Raw genomic sequence first — 25,167 nt, 5'->3', positions numbered from 1 at the left:
CATTGCTGACCACATCTAGGGGATCTGATGCGCGGGAGCTGGTAGTGGGTGGAGGCATCCAGAATGTGGTGGTAGAAGAGGAACGTTGTACACGTAACGCCTAAAGCCTGACCAGAGGAGGACCACTGTTCTAGAAACTGGACACAAATCCAACTTCTACGGCCAATGTTAAAAGACAAACTGAGGCATATTTAAAATTTTAAGACTTTATGTGAGCAAAAATAGATTCAATTCAGGCACCACAAAGAGGAAGTGGTGAGGAGCACTCCAGCCACAGGAGCTGCAGAGATTTTTATTTTAAAAGGGCAGAAGCAAAGCAAGGAAATGACTGATCTGCTATACCTTTAAAGCCTAATTGGTGGTTTGTGACTGGTCGTCCTCAGCGGTGTTCCTCACCCTGAGGCGCTGACAGGCTTAGATTTTGATTGGTTTACGTAGGCGGCCGCATCACTAGAGCCACCGCAGGCTAATGGCCTCCTTGCAGGGTTAATTTACTAACACCAAGGGTCTGAGTCCTTCCTCTTACTCAGTCACTTCTCTTCCTACGCCTCAGTTTCTCTTCTGTAAAGTGGATATTCTGTAGTAAATTCTCTGTGGAGGTGTCAGTACAAAACAAAGTGATTATTAGTAACCACGATCATGTCCTGAATGCATGGAACACATCACCATTTGCCAACCACCGTGTCAAGTCAGCAGAAACTACAGAAATTAAGAGCTCTCCGCAGAAATTCACACACCCAGGCACCAGGTAACGGACCACAGGCAGACGTTCACTCAGCCTTTCATGTGTCCCTCGCGGAGTGCACGCTCTCTCCTGGGCGGGGCGAGCACAGACACTTATTGGGAGTTTTACTACTTTTAAAATGCGTTGATACAACCATGTCTCACTTTTGTTTGGATCAGTCAGCAAACGCTTTCTGGAAACCCCAAATTCTCCACACCTCCTACCTTTCGCGCCGCCCTAGTCTCGAAGCTCTCGCCCCTGCTCCTCAGGCCGGGTCCTCATGGGAGGCGGGGTTTCGTGCCGACGCACGGCGAGCCGGGCTAACGTCTTCGAGCCCCGGCCCCATGGGGCCGCACGCAGGCTTAAACCGCAACCCCGCGGCGCCGAGGCCGTTGAGGCCGGCGCCAACAGCCGGCGATGCGGGGGCACGGGAGCGCAGCATGGAGGAGCCTGCCTAGCTGAGGCCCGTGGCCCTATGTCTTCTGCCTGCGACGCGGGTCCTGCGCATGCTTCGGGGCTGCAGCTGCCAGCCGGTGGGCGCCCTAGGGGCTGGGAGGCGAGCCGGGGCCCCCAGGCGGGTGTGGGCATTGTGTCCGCAGCCAGCGTCCCCAAGGCCACGCTCTGGCCATGACCACTCGGTGAAGCTGCGCTGCGACAGCGCAGCCAACTTCTGGCGCTGTGAGGACCTGTGTGCGCTGCAGGACTCGCTGCCTCTGCCCGTCGTGCCTGCTTCCCTGCGGGACGGCCTGCTGGACTTCAATGCCGACCGCCTCCGTGGGGTGGAATGGGCGCCGCTCCTGAGCACCCTCTGCCCCTGATCTGTATCCAGAGTTTCTTCCAGCCACGGCTTGGCGAGACAGGTTTGTACTTCCCGCTTCCAGGGGCCCTCGTGTGGGCGCTGAGAAGTGGGGTTTTAGATGGTGCAAGGTGGAGGGTGGGCACTAAGAACCGGTGCCCAGTGTCCAGGTGTGCGTGCACTAGACGGTGCATGCGGCTTAGGACCCCTGCCAGCTCGGTGACCCCGGCCGAGTGCTTTAAGGTCTCAGTGTTCTCATCTGGAGCATGGGCTTAACAGGAGCCACTCTCTGTGGAGGTTACAAGGTCTCACTCTGTTAATGCTTGTAGACTCTAGAATGTAGAACACTTAGCACAGTTTGGAGCATCGTTAATTGTTGCACAGATGTTACCTGGTCTGTTGAATGACTTTGCCTGGTACAGACCAAAGCGATTAGGAAATTGATATATCCCAGCTTCATTTCCTTTCCATTAAAACAGGGGTCAGGACAAAAAAATCTGTTTTTCAATAGTCGTATCATGTAGTGGAAAGAGCACCGGTGTGAAGGCAGCTTAGGGTTTGAATTCCAGGGCTTATGCTCTCTGTGGCCTGCGCAGGTTACTTTTGAACTGCAATCCCCACACTTGTAAAATGACATTAAAAACCACTCTTTCTGTGGGTTCTTACAATTAATTAAGCACGTTATGTGTGTAAAGTATCCTGGCACTTGAATGAGTTGTCAGAACCAAGTGCTGCGGGAGACGATGCTTCTGCCCTAGGTAATCTCCCCTTCTACTGGGCGGCAAGTAAACACAAGCACAGTAGTCAGTGCTCTGGAAGAAGTGAGTTCTGATGCTGCAGAGCACAGAATCTCTCTTTTCTTTAATTTAATTTTTATTTTATATTGGAGTATACTTGATTTACAATATTGTGTTAGTTTCAGGTGTACGGCAAAGTGATTCAGTTATACATATATCCATTCCTTTTCAAATTCTTTTCCCGTACAGTTTGTTACAGGATATGGAGTAGAGTTCCCTGTGCTATGCAGTAGGTCCTTGTTGATTATCTATTTTGTATATAGTCATGTGTACATGTTAATCCTAAACTCCTGATTTATCCCTCCCTCCCACCTTTCCCCTTTGCGGAGCACAGAATCTTGGAAGGGAAAGTTCAGGGTAGGCTTCTTGGAGGAGGTGCCATCCTTTCTAAGGATATGTAGAAGCTCCTCGGGTGGCAGAAGGGAGCAGTGTGTGTTAAAGTTTGAGAAATATAAGAAAATATGGCAAAACTAATGTACAGGACTGGAACTCAGGGTTTGGGAAAGAAATGAGAGTTGATACTGGAGATCTAGTGGGGCCCAACAGAAAGGGGCCTTGTTTGTCCTGTCAGAAGTTTGGATCTTTATCCTGAAGGCTGTGGGAAACACCAAAGAGCAGTGAAATGCACTTCTGGTTTAGAAGCTCACTCAGACCTCCATGTGGAAGGCAGTTGATTGGGTGCAGGGTGAATTGTAATCTAAGGGTCCCACTTAAGTTATAAAAGGTGGGACTGGATTTTGCAGATCTGAGAGAGAATGGGTGAGGCCTGGTGACCAGTTAGAAAAGGGAGGGCAGCAAGCGTGGGTGACAGTTTACAGCTGCATCTTTTTGGGAGATACAGAGCACAGTAGGAAGGGATTGGGGGTGGCGAGAGGATCTTACTTCATCTTCAGTGCTTTCGAGGGGCCTGGTAGATGGGTCTGGGCCCAAGGTTCAGATCTGGGCTTTTTGGGAGGACAGGTGTTTGAAGGCATGGGAGAGACTTAGGTTATCCACAAGAAGATCCAAAGAATCATAGGTCTGAGAGTTTTTTAAGTGGGTATATTTGAGGATGTTTATAAGCTGAGAAAAAGTAGCCAGCAGAGGAAGGGTGTGAAGATCTAGGAGAGGAAATGATTGTTCATTTGTTTTTGAAAAGCTGAATACTTATCGTGTGCCTGGCCCTTTTCTGGGGATCTGGGGTTCACACCATCTGTTATCTCTCCTGCAAGGACAGTTCAACTCATCCCCTGGTGAAGAGAACTCAGATTATTCTTTGCATCCCATTCAGGTGTAAGAACTGTTCTGTACCTCTGAAGGGACTTTACTTAACCAGAGTAATAAGTTAGAAATCAAAAGAAATTAGAGCTGGAAGGAACCTGAAAAGCCACTGTACTTAATTTTGCCTAATATTTTGCATTGAATGTAAGAAAAATTTATTGTAGAGCCCATTCTCTTCAGAGTTCCTTCACTGAACTTTCTTAATGTCTTGCATCCAGTGGGTCTAGCTTGTAAATTTTGGCCTCTTCTTAAATTTGCTTCTTCATCCATATTACATTTTGCCCGGACTATGGCAGAAACTCCTGGGTGGTTTCGCGGCCCCTGGGCTCAGTTCCTCTAAGTTCATCTGCCTACTCGGGTTAAGTGATCTTCTAACATAAAAAGATATGCTTAAAATAATGCTGCTAATGGCTTGCCCACACAGAGTTAGTGCATACGAGCTGCCCAGCGTGTGCCCTGCCCAGAGGCATGTAGTCTGAACTGTTCTCGGCCAAGCCTCGTGGGGCTCTTTGGCCCTGAGGAAGGGGAGCTTTTTGTGATCACTCCCTTTATCTAATTGGTCCTTCGGCAGCGGGGCGCCTTTTTCTAATCAGCGGAGGCACCCTTACTCAGCCAGTGGTAGCCCCAGGCCTCATCACCTGTGGGATACAAGCCATGCTCTCTCCCAGGCTTGCTTCGGCCAGCATCTCTATTTTCCTTTCTGTCTCTTCTCACACTTGGACCCTGGGCCTTTAGTCATCCCCACCTGTAGTATTTATAGTGCCCAGCAGGAATCAGGCTTCAGTGTCTTTTCACAGATGTTCCCTGTGCAGTTAATGCACCTCCTACTCCAACTCTGCATAGCCTCATCTTTCTAGATTCTACTTCAGGGTTATCATGAAGCCGTCACTTAGATATAACTTTTTGCCTCCATAGGAACCTCTGTGCATAAAGGTTATGTTTATTTATCTCATGTGATTGAAATTTTGAGTTTATACATCTCCCTCCTTAATGAAGGCTTTAAGGGCAGGAGTCGTTTCTAATCCTTAGCACAGAGCAGATGCTTTTTTTTTTTTATTTAGATGATTTTAATGATGATAAAATGTATGGTTTAAATCACTCATTTTACAATAATTTTGGTTTAGGTTGTGACAGAAATAAAGTTTACAGAAGTCGTGTTCCTGCAATAAGAAATAAAGATGTGACCTTCCAGTTGTGTAAAGCTCATGAATGCTGTGTAATTGTGTCGGGTGCGCTAAGGAACCTGGAGCTAAATGGGCTAATTCTGTGAGAGAGCGACTTAACTATGTTAACAAAGGTAAGCCTTCATTGTGTCCTGCCAACATTTGATAGTTGCTTTTGGGGCAAACTAAACCAATAAAATTTTAAACTGTTCCTCCCCATTAAAGGGATTGAATAATTGGCCACTTTGGTGCACCTGTGTCTTGCGAATTGTCCAGTTGGAGATGGAGGTTTAGAAAGTGAATTTCAGTCTTGTTTAAGTCTCTTCCCATCAGACTGGTCTCGTGATTTCCTACACACCATATGTGTCTACCTTTTCCTGTCTACCTTTTCTTGGTGTTTTTCATGCCTGGATTGTCTCCTGTACCTGCTCAAACCTTGGTCCATTCTCATTTGTACCATGGAATTTTGTCATGCTGCATACTGTCAGAATTAATCTTACTTAAGTTTGTGTTAAGCCACAAACCACATGTTTTGTATATTTTCTGTTTTTTGTGTTTCTTTATATTTTTATGGTTTCTCTTCAAGAAATATTATGGGAAGGGAAATAGCAAGACGTAAAGAGCAAAATAGTCATCATTCTCTTTAAATTGTTAGAACATGTATCTGCAATCCTAATTATAATGCACTGAGGTATGTGTTAAAATACGAAATATATGTAACGTTCCGTAGGAGCAGCAAATTCAGTTGTGTTGGTGAGGGTGTGTCATGGAAGTAATCACAAAGCAGGTGACTCTTCATTGGGGTCCTGAAACATTAGTGTGCGTTCCCTATGTCCAGTAGTGGTCTGGAGGGGTAAGGAAGCCTGCCTTTCAATTTGAGGGAGCAGAGGGTTTGAGGTCCTCTCTCTTCTATCGCTCTAGTATACTGCATAGCAGCTAATAAAATACTGGGTTTATAGTTGACATTTAAATCGCTGATTGATCATCAAGATTGGGAAGTATCATTGGAAATGAAAATAGGAAGAGTCCTATGCTTTTTAGGTTTTTCTTTTTTTTCTTTGTCTCAAAAGTATGTAGTACTTTACTGAGTGGTTGGGAATAAAGTTTGCAGTATTCAGTGTATTCAGCTTTAGTACCTAAATAGAATTAAACTGCTGCTGTAAACTGAAATAACACTTTGTTACTGACAAGTTTTCGAATGCATCAGTTCATCAATTACCTGTTTGGGAAGATTGTAGTTAATGATTTTAAGAATGTGGCTATAAACCTCCAATTGACTCAAGAAAAGCAAATAAGTCAAGATTGACAAATGAATAGGCTCTTCATCTTATTGTGTGTATGGTTTTTTTTTTTTTTTTCCTTTTAGTTATTTGTCAAGGTATAAAGAACTCTATCACTCTTAAGACAGTAAACTTCACGGGGTGTAATCTGACATGGCAGGGAGCAGATCACATGGCCAAGGTCTTAAAGGTGATTTTATGTTTAAACTTTCATGAAAACATATGTGATTGAAGCACATTAATACATTGACACAGATGGCCATTAATTTTTGTCTTTTGATACCTGTGAGTGCATCTTTCGTTTTGTTGAAAGAATATGACCAGTTTTCAGTTTGGGATTCTACCATTTAGTAAAGATAGTCCACTTAATAATTTTAGAAATAAGAGATTTAATATATAATACATAATAATACTTTTATGTACTTTCAGTTACTGAAAACATTTATTGTGACGCTGTGAAGAAACTATGCCATTATAGTCTTCAAGATTTAAATGAATCAAGTGTCTATTAGCTGCTATAGTTTATAAACTAATAAAAATTACTACATCAGCAACTTGTAAGTACAGTCTTTAAACTAATGCCTTAATAACTTTACAGTTGGGCTTCCCTGGTGGCGCAGTGGTTGAGAATCTGCCTGCTAATGCAGGGGACACGGGTTCGAGCCCTGGTCTGGGAAGATCCCACATGCCACGGAGCAGCTGGGCCCGTGAGCCACAATTGCTGAGCCTGCGCGTCTGGAGCCTGTGCCCCGCGACGGGAGGGGCCGCGATAGAGAAAGGCCCGCGCACCGCGATGAAGAGCGGTCCCCGCACCGCGATGAAGAGTGGCCCCCGCTTGCCGCAACTGGAGAAAGCCCTCGCACGAACCGAAGACCCAACACAGCCAAAAATAAATAAATAAATAAATAAATAAATAAGAAAATCCTTTAAAAAAAAAAAAAAAAAAAAAAATAACTTTACAGTTGTTATAATTACTGTATTTAGGCCTAAAGTTATTTAATAATTTGACATGAAGCCTTTTGAATAGTTTGATGGTGCAGATCAGGGATAGGTAAATTATGGCTGGTCGGCCAGATCCAGCCCGCAGCCTGATTTGGTAAAGAAAGTTTTTTTGGAACATAGTCGCACCCATTGTTTACATGGTAGCTATGGCTACTTTCAACCTACACCAGTGGGGTTGAGTAGTTGCAACAGAAACTGTATAGCCCACAAAGCTGGAAATGTTTAAATTTAGATATTAAAAATTGAAGAATTCTTTGAGCCTATACAGGGCAAGTCCATTGACCCCTGGGGGAGAAAACAGTCAAGAACTTGGGTGCCTAAGCCAAATGGCCTAGGTTCAAATTCCCTTTCTCCCTTTTCATAACATTTGACCATGGGCAAATCACTTAACGTCTATGCCTCATTATGAGGTTTAAATGAACTCATTTGTATAAATAGTGCCTGGCGCATACTAAGCACTGTGTAAGTGATTGCTGTTATTTCTGCTTGGAGCTTTTATAAGCAATTGTTAATGGAAAAATGACACTAATGATTTTCCTTTTAGAGTGTCAAAGGCACTTTGAGTTTTTTATTTTTTCAAGAATGTAACAAGACTTTTTTTCATTTAAAGTCAGTGTTCCCTGTTACCAGAATTTATTTTATGAATATCAAGAATTGAATGTCTTTTAGACAAGACTTGTGGTTAAATGTCAAACCATTATTTTCCCAAGGCACATCCAACTGGCTGTGCATAGTCCAGGCCTCTAAAGTTGGTGTGCATACCCTAGGGAGCATGTGAGATCCATTTTGTAAATATAATTTTTAAAATACTGCCTTGTACTTCCCTGGCAGTCCAGCAGTTAACACTCTGAGCTCCCAATGCAGGGGGCCCGGGTTCGATCCCTGCTCAAGGAACTAAATCCCACATGCAATAAGTAAAAGATCTGGCAGGCCGCAGCTAAAGACCCGGCACAGCCAAACAAACAAACAAACAAATATTTTTTAAAAATAAATAAAATAAAATAATGCCTTAGGAGTTAGGAAAAGAAAATGCTAGAACCTATTTAGCTTTGTATCATTTAAAAAATATCTGTGTAGTTTATAATGTACATACATTATATGTATAGAATTTCGTGTATACAATTTGTTAAAAAATAAGATGCATATTAAAAAGTTTTCTTATGGGTTGCCCAGTCAGGTGTTTGGAGACCACTGGAGGACAGAATGATGACATTTAGAGCCTCAGCATCGATAGAATTTAGAACCAATTCCCTGACTTAAAAGATAAGGAAAATAATTCTTAGACTGTAATTGAGTGTCCAACTTTACTTAACTGTTCAAAAACAGGTCATCCAGTGGCTGGAATCTAATCACTGACCAACTAGAATCTGGGTCACTGGACTCGTAAAGCAGAATTGACTGTTTAATTTCTCAGGTTGATTCTCCTGGCATATATGCTTGATATGTGTGTGTGTAAATGTCTGACATAATAAGCCATACTCAGTAGGCACACCCTGTTTCCTTATTCAAGCATCGTAATTTCATCCCATTAAATCTTTGAAGTATCAGACTACCAGAAGGCATGAAGAAACCTGGGCTGACAGTCTTCGTTCCAGGAGACCTGATCTTGACTGTATGGCTGGCTTGAGGCGCAACACTCTGAACTGCAACACGCTCATTGGTGACCTGGGTGCTGGTGATTTTGCAGACTCTCTTAGCGAGGATTTATGGCTTGGAGGTAAATTCTAAAATTGAAAATATTGAATTTTTAATATAATATATGCTTAGCTTTTGGCATGATACTGTTGTGATAGGATTTTTTTAAAGCCTCATTTTGCTGATAGCTTTTATGTTGCTTTTAAACTTTCTCTAAGAGTTGCATATATTCTTTACAGAAAATACAGAGTAACAAGAGAATAATTACCTATAAACTTAATACCCAGACATAATCACTGTTCATTTTGGTGTATATATTTTCAGTCTTTTTTTTTTCTATACATATATTTGTACACTTAGGGATTACTAAAATAGAATTGTAGTGTACTTGCTATTTCATATTCCTGCTTTTTTCACTTAATGATGTATCATGTAGTATACCATCGTATTGATGTCCCATAGTTTAATCAATTCTTTGCAATTACCTTTAGACAGTTTGCTTTTCCCTGTCACAAACAATGTGAATACATTGTATATACATTTCTGTGTCCATCGGGATTACTTCTGTAGAATAAGGTCCTAGAAGTGGAATGACTAAGTATGACATATTTTTAAGACTTTTGATACACATTGCCAAATTACCACCCAGAAAGGATATGCCAATCTGTAGTCCACCCTAACAGTGGATGTGAAGCCTACCTCTCACAAACATTGGCTGGTAGCACTTTAAAAAAACTGTAAGACTACAAAAATGAGTACCTCTCCCTTTTTTATGCAAGTGGGATTACTCCAAATTTTATAACTTTTTTTGGTTAATTTAGTATGACCATCTTAGCAGGTCAGTAATTTGCATCTACTGCATCATATTTTTGTGACTGTTCAATGTTCCATTATATGAATATGCCACAGTACACATAGCTTATCCAATCTTGTATAAAAGGTATATCCAGTTTTTCAGTTACAAATAGTACTCTGCTATATATCCTTACCTATATCTCTGACTATTTCTTTTGGTTAAATTCTTTGAAAGAGAGTTGTTGGATCAAAAGGGTATAAACATTTTAAAGACTTTTCTTACAGAATCTTGGCTTAATCTGATAGGAGAATAACCACATTTTGTTTTATTTTGTATTCATTTGATTTACTGGTGAACTTTACTGGCTGTTTGTATTAATTTGGCTAGTTGGTTAATTATACCCTGGGTCCATTCTTCTGTAGTGAGAGTTTGTAAGGGTTGTACCATATCCTGTCAGATCCATATGTCTGACTTGCTATTTCTGTGTGTCATGGGGTGTTGAAAGACTCCAGTTATTTTAATGTGATGGTCCACACAACACTTAAATAAATGACTCATGATAGTTTCCTTTCATGTAATATTTTTTAATACCTGTGCTTTGGTGATGATCCCTTTGGTTTAAATAAGTAGGTTGTTCAGCCCCAGAACTACTAGAATTCATGATCATTTGTTGTGGTTTTTGTCTGACGTTTTACTGCGAGAGTTCTTGACCATCATACTCTCATGATAGGTTTTTAGTATGTATTCTCTATTCACACATTGTTTGAATTTGTTATTATTTGTATCCTAGAAAATGGTACTTTTCTAATGTTGTACGTCCCTTATGTTTTTAGAAGATAATTTACTAATTAAAGTGAGTTATACTTGTAAATTGTTCTTATCCCTACTCAGAATAGAGGTGAACCTAGATTCTAAGCCTGCTTCCACCAAGAGCATTATTTCCTTCTTGTGCAACCTCTGAATTCTTGCAAGGAGTACTTTATTCATTTGTGAGTTTCACAAGTAATTTTTTTAATACCTACTGTGTGCCAGATACGGGTCAGGCACTAGGGATAAAGCAGTGAACCAGACAGACAAAAGTCTTGTCCTCATGGAGCTTACATTCTAGTGAAGGAGTTCAGATAGAAATGAGTAAACAGATAAATAATATAATTTTAGATAGTAGGAAGTGCAGAAATATAGTAATGTAAGGAGAGTGAGCGGGGGCAGTTAGGACTCCATTGGATAGGTTTGTTAGGGGACAGCTTCACTGGAGAAGTGGCATTTGAACGGAGACCTGAATGAAGAGAGGAGCAAGCCATGGAAGATCTGGGGTAAGCACATTCCAGGACAAGGAGGCAATGAGTATGCAGGGATGTAGGTGGGTGGAGTATTTAAGGAAAAGCAAGGAGGCCAACATGGTCAGAGTACTGAGTGAAGAAGAGTGTGGTATGACGTGAGGTCAAGGAGCTAGCCAGGGGTCTGATCTTGTAAAGTCTTGAAGGCCAGAGTAAAGATTTGGATGATTGTAAATGGGTAGAGGGTTTTGAACTGGAAAAAGGCATGATCCAAATAGTATCTGAATAAGGTGACCTGGTATGGAGAATGGACTTGGGAGGATAAAGAAGAGAAACAGGGAGACCAGTTAGGAGACTATCACAGTGGACCAAATAAGAGATGTTTATGGCTTAGCTTAGGTTGGAAGTTTGGAGCAAGTGAAAAGTGGTTGAATTCAGGTTGTGTTTTGAGGGTGTAGCTAACAAGGCTTCCCGATAGATTAGATGTGGGGTATGAAGGAAATAGTAACAAGGAGACAAGTCGTTGATGATTATGTGTGCAACTGGGTGGTATCACTTAGAAGAAGGGGGCTGATGGGAGGAGCAGCTTTTGAGGGAATATCAGGACTTTGGTTTGATATCTTAGATGCCCTTTAGGTATCTAAGTGTCTGGACAGTGCTCAGACTGTACTTTCTATCCAAAGGTGTCCAAAGTCACTTTAGATGCAAAATGTTTAAAGTTGACCTTTGCTGCTGCCAAAATAGTAGCCACTGGGGGCAGTCTGCCAGATGCCATCTTAGGTTTCTGAGGAAGAAATTAGAATACACAAAGGGGGAAATAAGTGTACAATTACATAATGTAGATTTCATATTTAATTTTATGGGAAAAGCAATATTAGTTGGTTTTTGGTTTTAAATGTAAATAGCCACTCATTGGGAAATAATTACTCTAATTTCAATTTATTTTACTTTAAATCATTCTGTGATGAAAGCAGTTATCAAGAAACGTCTCCAGAATGGAAGGAGTGCCAAGTCAGAGGTATATAACATGTTTTAGTTCTCTCGGAAGAATTTCTCTTTAATGGCTTGTTTTTCTTTCCTTCTTAAAAGAAAATTATCAAGGTACTTTCTGCCATCTTAAAACTAAGCTTTTAGTCAAATGAAACGGCTTTTCTGTTTTTGAAAATGTTGTGTAATGCTTTAATTTAGCTTCCCAGAAATGCAGATTGAAGACCTTTTATTAACTTAAAATATCTTAATTTCCAATGAAGATCAAACCCTCCTAAATTACCTGTAACTTAAATGGCATATTTATCATTTCTCAATACCAGTGGATAACTTCTCCATCGGTGAAGGAACCATCCAAAGCTGCTAGACAGAAAAAGAAAAAGAGAACTATAATTTTGGGAAGTGGTCAAAAAGGAAAAGCTACTATTAGAATTGGTAACTCTTTCTTTTTTTTAATGCTACTAGAACTTTTACCCCTTATATTTTCCGGTGTGCTAAAATTAAAACAGCCTTAATGGTTATTCCTTAACGGTTAGCTGTCAATATTATTTGTGGTTCTTATGGAACGCGCCTAGGATGTACCTGACACATAGTGTTTAATATGTATTAGATATTAATTTTAATATGATAAAGCTCTTGAAGTGACAAAATCCATATCCAGATACGAGGTCACCTTTTCTCCCTTTCATGTGGGGTCCAGGCCTTAGGAAAGAGAGGGAAGCATGTGATGTGTTTAGTGACAACCCCAAAATAAAATAAAGTAGGCAGAGCCCTTGGCGCTTTACAGATATTAATACATTTTATTGTCATCACATCCCTGTGAACAGACAGTGTTTTAGAGCAGCGCAGACAGGTTAGGGTCAGGTGCAGCGGGGAAGTGGGATCAGGCAGGATAAGAACATGGGGAGAGTCGGGGCGGCTGGTTCCAGAGCCTTTACTAAGGAAACAACAAAAATCACAGATGAAAATGACTGTTTTTTCAAAACAGGAATCAGTGGAAAAACTAGAAATGATCATGTTCAGAATTGTGATCAGTTGTGTCTAAATATGTAAAAGTAAGTTACTTTCCCATAAGCCAGAAATAACAATTAAAAACAAGGAAAGATCCCATTCGCAATAGTCACAAAAATTAGTAAATATCTAGAAGTCAATTCAGTGTTCACCTGAAGAAGCTAGTGCAAAAGGATAGATGAAACATTTTAAACTTATATGTTAACACTAATAAAATGTAATGTTAACATATGATCTATTAACATATAAAGCCACTGGCAGAGGGAAAGACAGATCAGTGGAAAAGTCCAGACACTGGTCCCTTTTACTTGAGAATTGTATTTTAACTTAGACAATTTTAAAGTCTAACTTGACTTTTTGTCTAATTGACTGATTGAAGCATTGATAATTCATTTAAACAGAAATTAGATATTTGCCTCACAGCATACACAAATTCTAGTCAGTTGAAAAGATGCAAATGCAACTAAATGCAAGAAGCAAATATAAAATACAGGAGAGAATTTCTGTGTAAGTGTAGGGAGTACAGAAGCCTTCCTAAGTAAGCCATAAAACTCAGAAGCCATAAAGTAAAAGATATTTAATTACATGAAAATTTAAAACTTTTCTACAGTTCAAGACATAAACAAAACAAAATGACAGGCACCAAAGTTTGGTAGTGTATTAACATATAAAGGTTACTGTTGATATAGAGAAGAACCCACAAATTAATGAAAAAGGATAATCAAATTTTAAAAAGGCAGGGGGTGGTTTCTAACTGTATGAGCAAACAACTTAGAAGAAACACAGCTGGCTAACAGACAAGTGAAGAGGGGCCAACTTCTTTAGGAAATGCAGATTAAAACCATGGGATTTTCTTTCCCTCTGATGGGCAGAAATTCTAAAGACTGTTAACATCTGGTGTAGACAAGGGAACAAACACACTTTGCGGATGTTAAGTATAATAAATGTGTTCCATTTTGGAGTGAGGTTTGCAGCATCCATGAAAGTTCAAAACTCTCTTGCTCTTTGACGAAAGACTTTTACTTCTAGGCACCTGCCCTCTGCCAGTACTCTGTCTTGCACAGAAGTGTGCATAAAATCAGGCCCCCACAAGTCCAATGAGGGATACTTACATAATGGGGAAAATCTAGAGACAACCGGATGTCCTTCAGGAGGGGTCTGATGAAGGAAATTAGGATCCATCTGTGATATGGAGTAACGTGTGTGTGGAGAACGGGGAAGGTCTGTGAGCAAACTGGGAAGATGACCTGATACATCATCAGGTTAAAAGGAAAAAGAGCAGATGTAGAAAAGGACATGTCTATTATTCCACTTAGAAACCCACAATGTTTGTATTTGTAAATACTATATATGTATATATGTACATATGGAAACATGCATATATACACGTATACACATTTGTGTATCTGATCCTGAAAATGCACAAAAGACTGTTAATGGCAACCACCTCTATGGAAGGGAATAGATCTTTATATCTTTACTCTAGTTTTCCTAATCGTGTGCAAATTTAGAGTTAATTTTTTATTTAAAAGTTAGGCAGTCAGGAGAGGCCTAGTGACTATTTTGTGGGCTTCTCTCACCTCAGAATGCACTCTTCACGCCCTTCTTGTTTCTGGTTTGTCTTTTGGAGCAGACACCACTGAAACGAGTGTCTTGTCATCGCTTGCTAACTGCCTGCGGTTTTCTTGGCGCCCTCCTAACCCTCACCACCTTTGTGAGATGCTGTTTTGCGCTGAGGTGGTGCCTTTCCCCTCACACGTACCCCTCTGGTACCTTGGGAAGTCCCGGGGTTTCTCAGTGGGCATTCTAGAATACTCATCCCAGAGATGCAGTGGGTTTTTCAGCCACATGCATTTGGGGAAAACTGTGTTCCTATATGAATTATCCTCTTGGGAGTTCACGATTCACCGGAGCTCTTGAGACGCTCTAGGAAGTTGAGTCAAGAAACCCTTGTAACCCTGTTAATTCAGGATTTCCTAAATGTCTATGACTGACTGTGGCACCGCTTTTCCAGTCACAACCATCCTTATCAGCTTCCGTCATAGACTCCCTGGGGAGCGCTGCTCAGACTCTGTCCTGGAAGCTTTGTAGTCCCAGGATTACCCGCTGCTTCCACGCCCACCCGGCCCAGTGCTAGCGCTCTGTCAACGTGGCACCTTCTCCCTGCCCCCCAACTCATTCAGGCCACAGGCCCTGCCCCCGCTCTGGGATTTAGTGATAACGCCTGGGAACGGTGGTCCAGCACAGCCCACGGCAGTGCTCAGTGTGCCTCACAGGGTTTAAAACACACAATTTGAGCCCTTATTGGAACATGGGAAGATGATTTAAATCCAGATGTCTCATTTCATAATCCCCGTGTCTCTGAAAGTGGGAGAAACAGACTGGGAGGGCCGTATGTTTCAAGCCAAAGGGAGACTCTGTTTCCCTGTGGGAGTAAAGAACGGGCCCTCACAGTTAACAGGTAACGTAGGGAGTTTGCTGAGTCTGTCATGTTGGGCCTGTTATACTCATTTATATGACCGTTGGGTCCCTGTTGGCATTTGCATTTACTGCCCATGCTTGAAACTCCCCAGTGTCCCTGTCTTGGTCACGAGCCCGAATTCTGTTGACCTAGAAAGTTCTTTGTGGGAGCTTTCTAGCAGGCCTCTCCACCAGTGTCCCCACCCTCCAGCCCCTATGTCGTAGTGCTTTTTCTAAAATGCAGAACTCCTTGTTGTGCAGACCTGATTGCTCCTCGTTGCTCCAGGATCCGATCGATCCAGTTCCCAGGAGAGCGTGTCTGCTGGGCCCTCTGCGGTCTGCAGTCCTGCCCCCAGCCAGGCACCCAGCACCCCAGGTGCTGCAGAGAACTTGCTGGTATCCCCCGTGCCTTGGCAGACACAGCTCTCTGCCAGATGCCCTTCCTTTGTCTCCCCCTGTCCTGACCCCTCCCACTTCCCTTCCTCTGAAACCTTCAACCTTCTCTCGGGCAGAGTTACTTGCTCAGCTCTGTGCTTCCACAGCGCTTGTCCTGTGGAATTTGAATTCCCTCCACAGCCATCTTGCTAGGTTGGGAGCAGCTAATTCCGCTTCATCTTTTTCTTCCTTCCCTCAGCCCCACACCAGGGACACTCTCGGGCACCATGCAAATTTAATCTTCAGTTTCTAGTTGTTATGACATTGTTGCTGTCATGATACCACCTATGTTCACAGTAGGATGGGTAAATGTGTGGGGGACGACTGTCAATACAGATTCTTTGTAAATCCAGGTTCTTAATTCTTCCCCCTTTTAATATTTTTTCCCCTGAAAGCATGTGTCCTTTTTGCTGCTCCAGCTCTATAATTGGACTGTCACCTGGAGAGCCTGAGGCAGCAGAATATCAAAGAGAGTAGACACTAAATTTTTAATGTAAGTGTCAACCAGGATACCTACTACCTGTGCAAAGGGGGGCCCAGAATTCAGGCTCAAAGCCTATTACCAGATACTTGGTTTCCCTGCTTGCGTCTCTTCTGTCCGTCGATGTGCACTTGACTCCTATTAACTTTAACAGGAATTGTGTGTGTGCCCTGAGGGGCAAGCATAGCTTTTAATGGGGGCTTCCTCACACTGCTTTTCTTTGTTGCTTACTTTTAATGAATCCCACCCACCCTGTAGAAGTGGAAGAATAAGACAGGATGTGTTTGAGAAAATAGAGTTATTACATATTTTCCTTGTAATCCAGAATAGCATGTCAGCTCTTCTGTTTGTCTCCTTTGGTTGTCAGTGGAAGATAATTTTGGCTTGCTTACTTTCCAAATGAGAAACTGAAGTCAAATACTAATGTATCCTAGATGAAACTTGACCCATTCATTTTTGAGAGTCTGTATGAGCCCTGTGCAAGGTGCTGAGAATAAAAAGACAGATTTATTGACTTCAATAGATATTTACATAGTATTGAATGTGTTCCAGACACTGTTCTAAATTCTATCAGTTATCTACTTTTGCATCATAGAATACTTCAAGACAGTGACTTAAAACCACAGCCATTTCTTTTGCTCAGGATTCTTTTCAGTCAGCAAGTGGGGCTGGGCTCAGTGGGGTGGTTTCTTCTGCTGGTCTCATCTGAGATCACTTATTCAACCAAAGTCATCTGGTGATTCACCTAGAGTCTCAATGGCTCCCCTCATCTGTCTGGCAGCTGGTGCTGGCTGTTGGCTGGGCCTGTTATTTCCAGCAGGCTAGCTCGGGCTTGCTTACGTGGCAGTGATGTTTTAAGAGGGCAGGTATAGAAGCTGCATGCCCCTTGAGGCCTCAGCTTGGAAGTTGCACAGCATCACTCCTGTTGCAGTCTCTTGGTCAAAGCAAGTCCACAAGGCCAGCCCAGATTCAAAAGGTGTGGAGCACTAGACCCCACCTCTTGCTGGGAGGGCTGCAGAGAATTTGTGGCCATTTCGTCCTCACATCAGAGAGGCACAACAGAGAGATTTAGTAACTTGTTCAAGGTCACACAGCTTGGGACAATACAGTGTTTTAAGTGCTTTGAAAGCTGCTGCTCATTATTTTTAAATCTTACAGCCACTATTCGGACCAACTTTTTTTTTTTCTCTGCAGCCTTGTAGAGAAAGGGTCATCCACATTGCTGTGTGGCTGCCATGGGTTGGAAGCTTCATATGTGTTGTACCACTGAACTGTCATATTTAGTATGAAATGGAGATATTATTATTATTCCTAATATTCAGATGAGGAAACTGAGGCTCTTGGAAATTAAGTATGAGTCGTATAAGAGAATGTTAGCTCACTGTTCCATATGCAAGAGTGGTCTCCCTAAGTAAATTATAAATGTCCTGGCGCAGATCTTTTTTTTAATCTCTTGTTTGCATCTGGAAAATGGTTTTTAAAACCTTTCTGTTGCTTTGTTAATGGCAATTGCACATTGCAGAAAAATAGCTGGAACAAAAAACATGTTTTTCAGATGTCCAGTGGAATCCCAGAATAGAAGCAAGATGAATATTCCATTCCACATTGGCAACACCAAAGGAGATGATGCTTTAGAAAAAAGATTTCTCGACAAAGCTCTTGAACTCAATATGATCTCCCTGAAAGGGCCTAGGTGGTGAGTACATGTCCCATCCAGAAGCTTGTCAGAGAATTGGTTTAGTTTTCAGACGCTGAATGAAACACATCTAGGAGCCTGCCCAACCTGGAGTAGCAGTTATTGTAACTAGTTGGGAAAGACCATTTGTTACGGGGGTTCTCCTGCTGCTGCTTACAGACCCCTTAGCACGATTCCACAGCCGAGAGCATGGGGGGGGGCACACCTTCTAGGAGCTTTGGTCAAAATTACCTTTGAAAATCTCTGCTCTGACAGCACAAAGGTGCCATCCCATCTCTGGTGCTGCTGGCACAAGCCTGTTCAGTGTAAGAACAGATCACTGTTGCTCCCCTGAACATCAGAGAGAGTAGTTAATTCTGTAAGCTCCATGAAAAATTCTCACGCATGACAATAGCTGCCCGCTCCCTGCCCCCTGTACGGCAGGCTCATCGAAGAGTTGAGCTAGGTACCTAGGTTCCATGTGAGCGTGACGGTCCTTCACTGCGTTGGAAAGGAATTTTCTAATGACTGAGATGTGTGAAGCTCCTGGCCACCTGCGGGGGCTTTCAGGTGGCAGGTTGGACACGATGGTCTCAGGTGCTGTGACTCTCGCAGGAGCTGGTGACAGGAAGGAGGGTCGTCTTGATGCTAAGCCAGATGCTCCTGTTCTTAACGGCTGCAACGGTGGTTCTTCTGGGTCCGTGGGAGGCATTCGGGCCTCTCTGCATAATGCTGTCACCATCGAAGATGTCCAGAAGCTGGCAGCCTTCATGAAGCATTTTTTGGAGATGCACCAGCTATGAGCACATCCTAACCAATATACACTCTGCCCTTGAACAGTGTACAAAATTGAAAGTCACTTGGGCATGGCTAAAAAAACTAAACAAACTCAGTATTTTTCTCGAATGAACATGCTTATGATAGTTTTTCTTCTTTTTTCAAAGAACAGCAAAACATCCACAGCTATCCCAAGCTGTTGAAACTTAACCTTAATTCTGACTTGAACTGGAAGCTTTTAAAAAATCTTCTCTTGCTTTTCTACCAAATTCTAGCTACTGTTGTCTTTGCTGCTACTTTTTCTGCCTGGATCTCACATTCAAAGCTGCCTATGGGTTTAATTATATGCAAATTGCAGGTTATTATTTTTAGAGACACACAGACACACAGCATGGAGGGTGGGTGGGGTCCTCTAGGTGCTGAATTTTGATCCTTTGCAAGATGACAGCAGTGGGGTCTTCTGGATTCTTTCTTTATACGGTTATTCTCATAAAGCAATAAGAGTGACATCCTATATGTTTATCTAGCAAGGTCTGTTCTTAATACCAAATAGTTTATATCTCTATGCATTTATATCTCTGTGCCTTTATATTTCTAAGAATACGGTTCTTGTTGGTATATGTTGAGACTTTGAGAATGTTAGGATCCTTGACCTTGTGCATTAGAGTGTTATGTTCTCAACAGTTGTGTGCCTTCCCTTCCCCCTCCCCTCTCCCTTTTTAAGCTGCTTCACAAGATTTGGAAGCTTCCTGATTCACCTTTACTTTCCTTTCAGTGGGTAGAAGAACGGTTGGTTGGTTGGTTGGTTGGTTCTTCGTTTTTCAGTTATGTTGTTAAGCTAAAAATCTCCGTTAAACTCCCTTACTGGTTGTTCACGTGACTGTTCTCTTTATGGTGTTTGACCAGTGATGCCGTGAGTTCAGGAAGATCCGTGCTGAAGAGTCTTTTCCCCTATTGTTCATCCATTGTCAGTGTTTTATGTTGACCGTATGAAGGACATTAAAGTCTAAAACATCAATGAATTTCTTTACATGCTTTTTAGACAGATTGTTCTTTTAAAAACTTTATGTTGGGAAAACTTGAGTCTAAACATAGCATCTGTGAAGAGTATTTTGTTCAAAAACGTATAAGACTTGAGTCCTGTACATCCATGTTTTTAATGATTCAGCATACTGGTAGCTTTCTGTTGGCTTTTGGAATGGACATTACCAACAAACCACCTTACAACACAGCTGACGGTATAAAGTTCTATGAACTTTGTCCCACTTAGGCTGGAAACATGCCACTAGGACAGTTTTGAGCTATCTTCGTGTTTCGTTGGATTGTGTAATGAGGACTATACTGATATTTTGTCCCAGCTCTGCACCAATTAGTTGGGTTAGTTGGATTTCCTGCTTAGGGCTAAGCCTTGCCAGTCTTGGTTCTCTCATCTGTAAAAAGGAGGATTGAAGTAACTCCCCCACTTATCTCAGGGATATTTAAAGAGCTTAAAACGAGGGCTCCATGCAGGATGTGACTAATAACCACAGTAAATGTTTAAATAGCAAAAGCTAGCCAGTCCATGGACGCCATCCAAGTGTTCACATATAATAGTGTTCAGAGTCTATCTTGCCTCCTTCCTCATCCATTCATATGATGGTTACAAGTCCCTGTGGTTTGTACCGGCCCCAAAGTCTCTTGAATCTCCAGTTATTTCCAGTCCCATTGCCACAGGCAGCTCTGTCAGCCTTCAGCGGATCATTTCAGCAGCCTCATCTGCCCCCATCTGCCCCTACCAGCACAGCCAGTTGGACCATCACTTCCCCTTCATGCTCCTCCTTGGTTCATAAAAAAAAGCCCAGACTTCTGAGCCCAACGGTCACAGCTTTGTGGTGTCTGGTCTGGCTTCTTCTTTCTTGTGTTTCTGGTTCTTGGAATGTGGCGTGCATATATGCCCATGCTACGTCGGGTAAGCCTGGAGTTCCTGCCCCCGCTCAGCAAGACTGATATTCCTTCAAGACACTTGCCAACCTCCTGACCTTGTTTGTGTCTCCTGCATTGGAAGGATGTGCTTTTCCTTTGTTCTTGTAAGCGTGACCCTTTTATCCCATCACAGCACCTCCATTCTGTGTTTTCCTGTGCCGAGGATGTCTGCTTACGTGCCTTCCCCATCAGAGCAAGGAACAAGCCCTTTTTCTCCACCTGCATCACCTGGCATCCTGCCTTGCCCTTAGGAGGTGCTCAGTGACTGTCTGTTTAATGAATGGAAAGGCAGGGCTTCCTGAATTTCACAAACAGCCTGCAGTAAAGGCAGAGGTACAATCTCACATACGTGGATGTTTTAATTTTTCAAAAGCTTACTATGTAATTTCATTTTTTACTAAAATTTAAAATCTTGGAGGGCTCCTAGATTCTTCTTTACATATGTGTGAAAGTGTTTGGAAAACGTTCAGCAACTGCATTCATACCAGGACAAAGGGTAGTCACTGTTGTCTGGAGCACAGATCGCTGGAAGATACTCATTGAGCGAAAACCTTGACCTTTGTATGTCTCAAGTGAGTGAACGGATGCCAGTCTGCTGACCACGTGGAGAGAGGGGAAGGGGAAATAAGGATGCAGGCCCCGGGTCAACAGGCTGCGGGAGGCACAACTGGCCAGTCCTTAAAATTAAAAGCAAAGTGGACAGACAGGTGTCTTTCAGGCCTTGGGAAATCTGTGTAAGCCTTGGTGGCCTCATGTCCCTTTATATCCTCTGGAGTGTCCTCCTTCTTCTCCCAAACTGTTTTTGTCTATTTTTCTCTTTCAAAATTTGACAACATATAATCATGTTAATACCACCTACGTGAGAAAAAACAGATTTGTTCCCACGTTGCTTATGTTTACCTCCACACACTGCTTCATCCCCAGCACTGCGGCTCTGTTCTTTGCCTGCACAAGAAACAAAATTGTTCTGTTCCGCGCTAGTCTATGTTTATCTAAATATCTAATGCTGTCTCATCACAACTTAGCAGATGCTGGAAGGTTTGGCAAGCCCTTAGGTGAACTATGTGATGTAAACAAATAATTAGTCCCTTTTTTCCCCTATAGAGCTTCAGGAGCCAGTAAAACCCCGTAAAATGGACAAGACCCATTGATAGATGTCCAGCTCTGCCAAAGGCCCTTGCAGGTCTGGCCTTGTATCATTCTGGAATTAATGTTTGTTGTATCGTGTTCTTTGGAAGGAAAATAAAATGAGGAAGAATTTTCTCACATTTGATCAGACTGAACATAATTAAAAAGTGAAATGCTACTGCATCTGCAAAGAAATCAATCACTTTAATTGCAAAGAAGATTCCCCGCCTCGGTTAGTAATTGGGCTCTTGGTAATTTAGAATCAGGATCCATGATAGTTTGTGATGAATTGGCTCCTTTTGGGCTAAAGAAGGTAAGAAGTTCTAATTACCCCTGGATTATTCCAGAGTGGGTGGAAAAGCTTGATCAAAGAGATATTGGATGAGAGCTAGAAAAGCTATCAGTGAGCAATGATTTCTTGAATTTCTTTTTAAGAATGTAAAGAATAAAATAGTTCATTTGTTGTGACAAAAACCAGAGCCTGTGGTATTTGAAATCCGAGAGCAAATTGGATTTTCTAAGAAAATAGGGAACTGGGCATATTAGAAAAATTTATGTAGCCAGAAGTCCTATAGTTAGGTTATGGAAATTGGCCTTGCTTACTTGTTAGCACACGAGAATACTGACAGCCTTGGGCCTCACTTGGGGAAAACTATGGAATTCATACTTGGAGTGTTTAAATGTATAAGTAATTGGCACTAAGTTTAAGGAAGTCCAAAATGTTTTATTCAAATGAAAGCATAAGTTAAGTTAATAGAAATGTACTCAGGGCCCTAATGAATGAATCTACTAACCCAATCCCTGTTGGTATCTTAGCCTTTGTCTCTCTTCAGATTACCTAACAATACCTGAAGAATAGGCTGGATTTTAGGTTGATGCACTTATTTTGAATGGTGTGTGTTGATTTTATATATCTATATAGATGTAGATATATAGTTATAGATATAATTTCAAACTTAAAGAAAAGTTGCAAGATTAGTACAAAGAACTCTTGTATATGCTTTACCTAGATTCACCAATTATTAATATTTAGCTTTATTTGCTTTGGCATTCACTGTCTCTCCATATATACATGTTTTTTTTCTCCTGAACCCCTTAAGGGTAAGGAGACATTGTGCCCTTTTCCCTGTAAATAGTGAATACTTCCTAAGTGAAACAACATTTTCTTACCAAACCACAGCACAGTGGTCTAAGTCAGAAATTTAACATTGATACTGTTGACTGATCGACCATCCGTATTCAAATTTTGCCACTTATTCCAGTAACATCCTTAATGGCTAATTTTTTCAGCCCAGGAACCAGTCTACAATCATGCGTTGCACTTAGTTCTCATGTCACTTTGGTCTAAGTATGAAATAATTCTTCAGCCTCTTTGTTCTTCATATTATTGAGAGTTTGTGACGAGTACAGGCTGGTTGTTGTGTAGAATGATCCTCGGTCTGGGTTTGTGCTCTGTTTCCTCATGGTTGTTTCATGTTATGTGCTTTGGATGGGAGTTCCACAGAGGTGACAGTGTGTCTCTCTGTGCATCCTTACAGGAGCCACCTGATGGTCATCTGTCTCATTAGCATCTTGGTTAAGGTGGTGCCCACGAAGTTTCTCCACTGTCAAGTTATTATTTGTCACTTTGTAGTTAATAAGTAATTTATGGAGAGATATTTTGAGACTCAAAGTATTCTGTTCTTCATCAAACTTTTGAATTACTTATCTGGTTCATAGAGCCGGTAATTCAGGTGGATTTATTTGATGGAGAAGGTGAAGTGATTCTTAATGCTTACTTTCCACTAGTGTTTTTACAAGCCACTCTTCTCTCTCCCAAAGGAAAAAAAAATCCTAAAGTATAAGCACAGGTGTGCAGAACAGTTCATTGAGAAGTCAAAAGTCAACCGTTGGAAGATATAGATTCCAGGAGCTCTGAGAGTAACAAACATATTTTGAGAATGTGAACAGTATGGGCAAGTGTGCTTTTTGGTGAACCAGGGAAGGAGGAGAAGAATCCCCTGATCAGGATATAGGGACCAACTTGTAGACTTTTCCTTCCCTGTCTAGTCAAGATTGTTTATTTCTCAATAGTTGTAGAAGTACAGCCCTTTGGCCACACAGACCTTTAATCTAACAACCAGATCATGAACCACAGAGCCTGATTATGCTTTGAAAGATGTGATATACCTATAACAACCTAAAGTTAAAGTTGCTTCTAATGACTCTAGCCTAGCAGAATAGCCCCCAAGAGAAAAGTAAAACCTTGGCTTCCATCTAGCCAGGTGAAAAGCTGTAGGCATCCCGAGAAATGAAACTTGAAGTTGAAACGTAAGAAATGTAGGAAGTTACAGGTCATTCTGCTGCAACACTATTATGCTTAGTGAAATAAGTCAAACGGAGAAAGACAAATACGGTATGTTATCACTTATATGTAGAATCTAAAAAATAAGGAATAAATGTAACAAAGGAAATGAACTCACAGATCTAGACATCAAAGCAGTGGTTACCAGTGGGTAGAGGAAAGAGGAGATGGGCAAGATAGGGGTAAGGGAGGGGATTCAGAGACACAAACTACTATGCATAAAATAAATAAGCTATAAGGAATATAGCCAATGTTTTATAATAACTTTAAATGGAGTATAATCTATAAAAATATTGAATCACTGTGTTCTAATATATTGTTATTATAATATAATACTGTAAATCAACTATACTTCAATTTAAAAAATGATCACCACAGTATGTCTAGTTAACATCCATTACCATACATGGTAGAAATCTTTTTTTCTTGTGATGAGGACTTTGAAGATCTACTCTCTTAGCAATTTTTAAATATGCAGTACGGTATTATTAACTATAGTCACATCCCCAGGACTTATTTATTTTATAACTGGCAGTTTGTACATATTGACCATCTTTACCCACTTCACCCACCCTCCACCCCCTGCCTCTGGTAACCACCAGTCTATGTATCTATGAGCTTTTTTAAAATTCCATATAAAGTGAGATCATACAGGATTTTTCTTTCTCTGTCTGATATATTTTACCTAGCATAACGCCCTCACGGTCCATTCATGCTCTCACAAATGGCAGGATTTGCTTCTTTCTCATGGCTGAATTATATATATATATATATATATATATATATATATATATATATATATATATATATAAAATTATATACATATATAAATAAATAATTAGGCATATTATGCCAAATGTCCTTTATCCATTTATCCATCGATGAACACAGGGGTTTCCATGTCTTGGCTATTGTAAATAATGGCGCAGTGAATACGGGGGTACAGATTTCATTTTGAATTAGAGTTTCTGTTTCCTTCATACAAATACCAAGTAGTGGAATTGCTGGATCATATGATAGTTCTATTTTTAATTTTTTGAGGACCTCCATACTGTTTTCCATAGTGGCTGCACCAATTTACATTCCTACCAACAGTGCACAAGGCTTCCCTTTTCTCCACACCCTTGCCAACACTTGTTAGTTCCTGTCTTTTTGATAATAGCCATTCTAACCTGTA

The 25,167-nt window shown here is 41.4% G+C and overlaps 1 pseudogene; it reads left to right on the top strand.

The window, feature by feature from the left end:
- The first annotated feature begins 1,230 nt into the window (after window positions 1-1,230).
- On the top strand, window positions 1,231-18,582 carry LOC130708905 (centrosomal protein of 78 kDa-like; annotated as a pseudogene).
- The last annotated feature ends 6,585 nt before the right edge of the window (window positions 18,583-25,167 follow it).

Source organism: Balaenoptera acutorostrata, chromosome 9, assembly GCF_949987535.1.
Source record: "Balaenoptera acutorostrata chromosome 9, mBalAcu1.1, whole genome shotgun sequence".
In the NCBI taxonomy this organism is placed as follows: domain Eukaryota; kingdom Metazoa; phylum Chordata; class Mammalia; order Artiodactyla; family Balaenopteridae; genus Balaenoptera; species Balaenoptera acutorostrata.
Note: the sequence above shows the minus strand (reverse complement) of the source record. Positions and strands in the feature narration are given on the sequence as shown.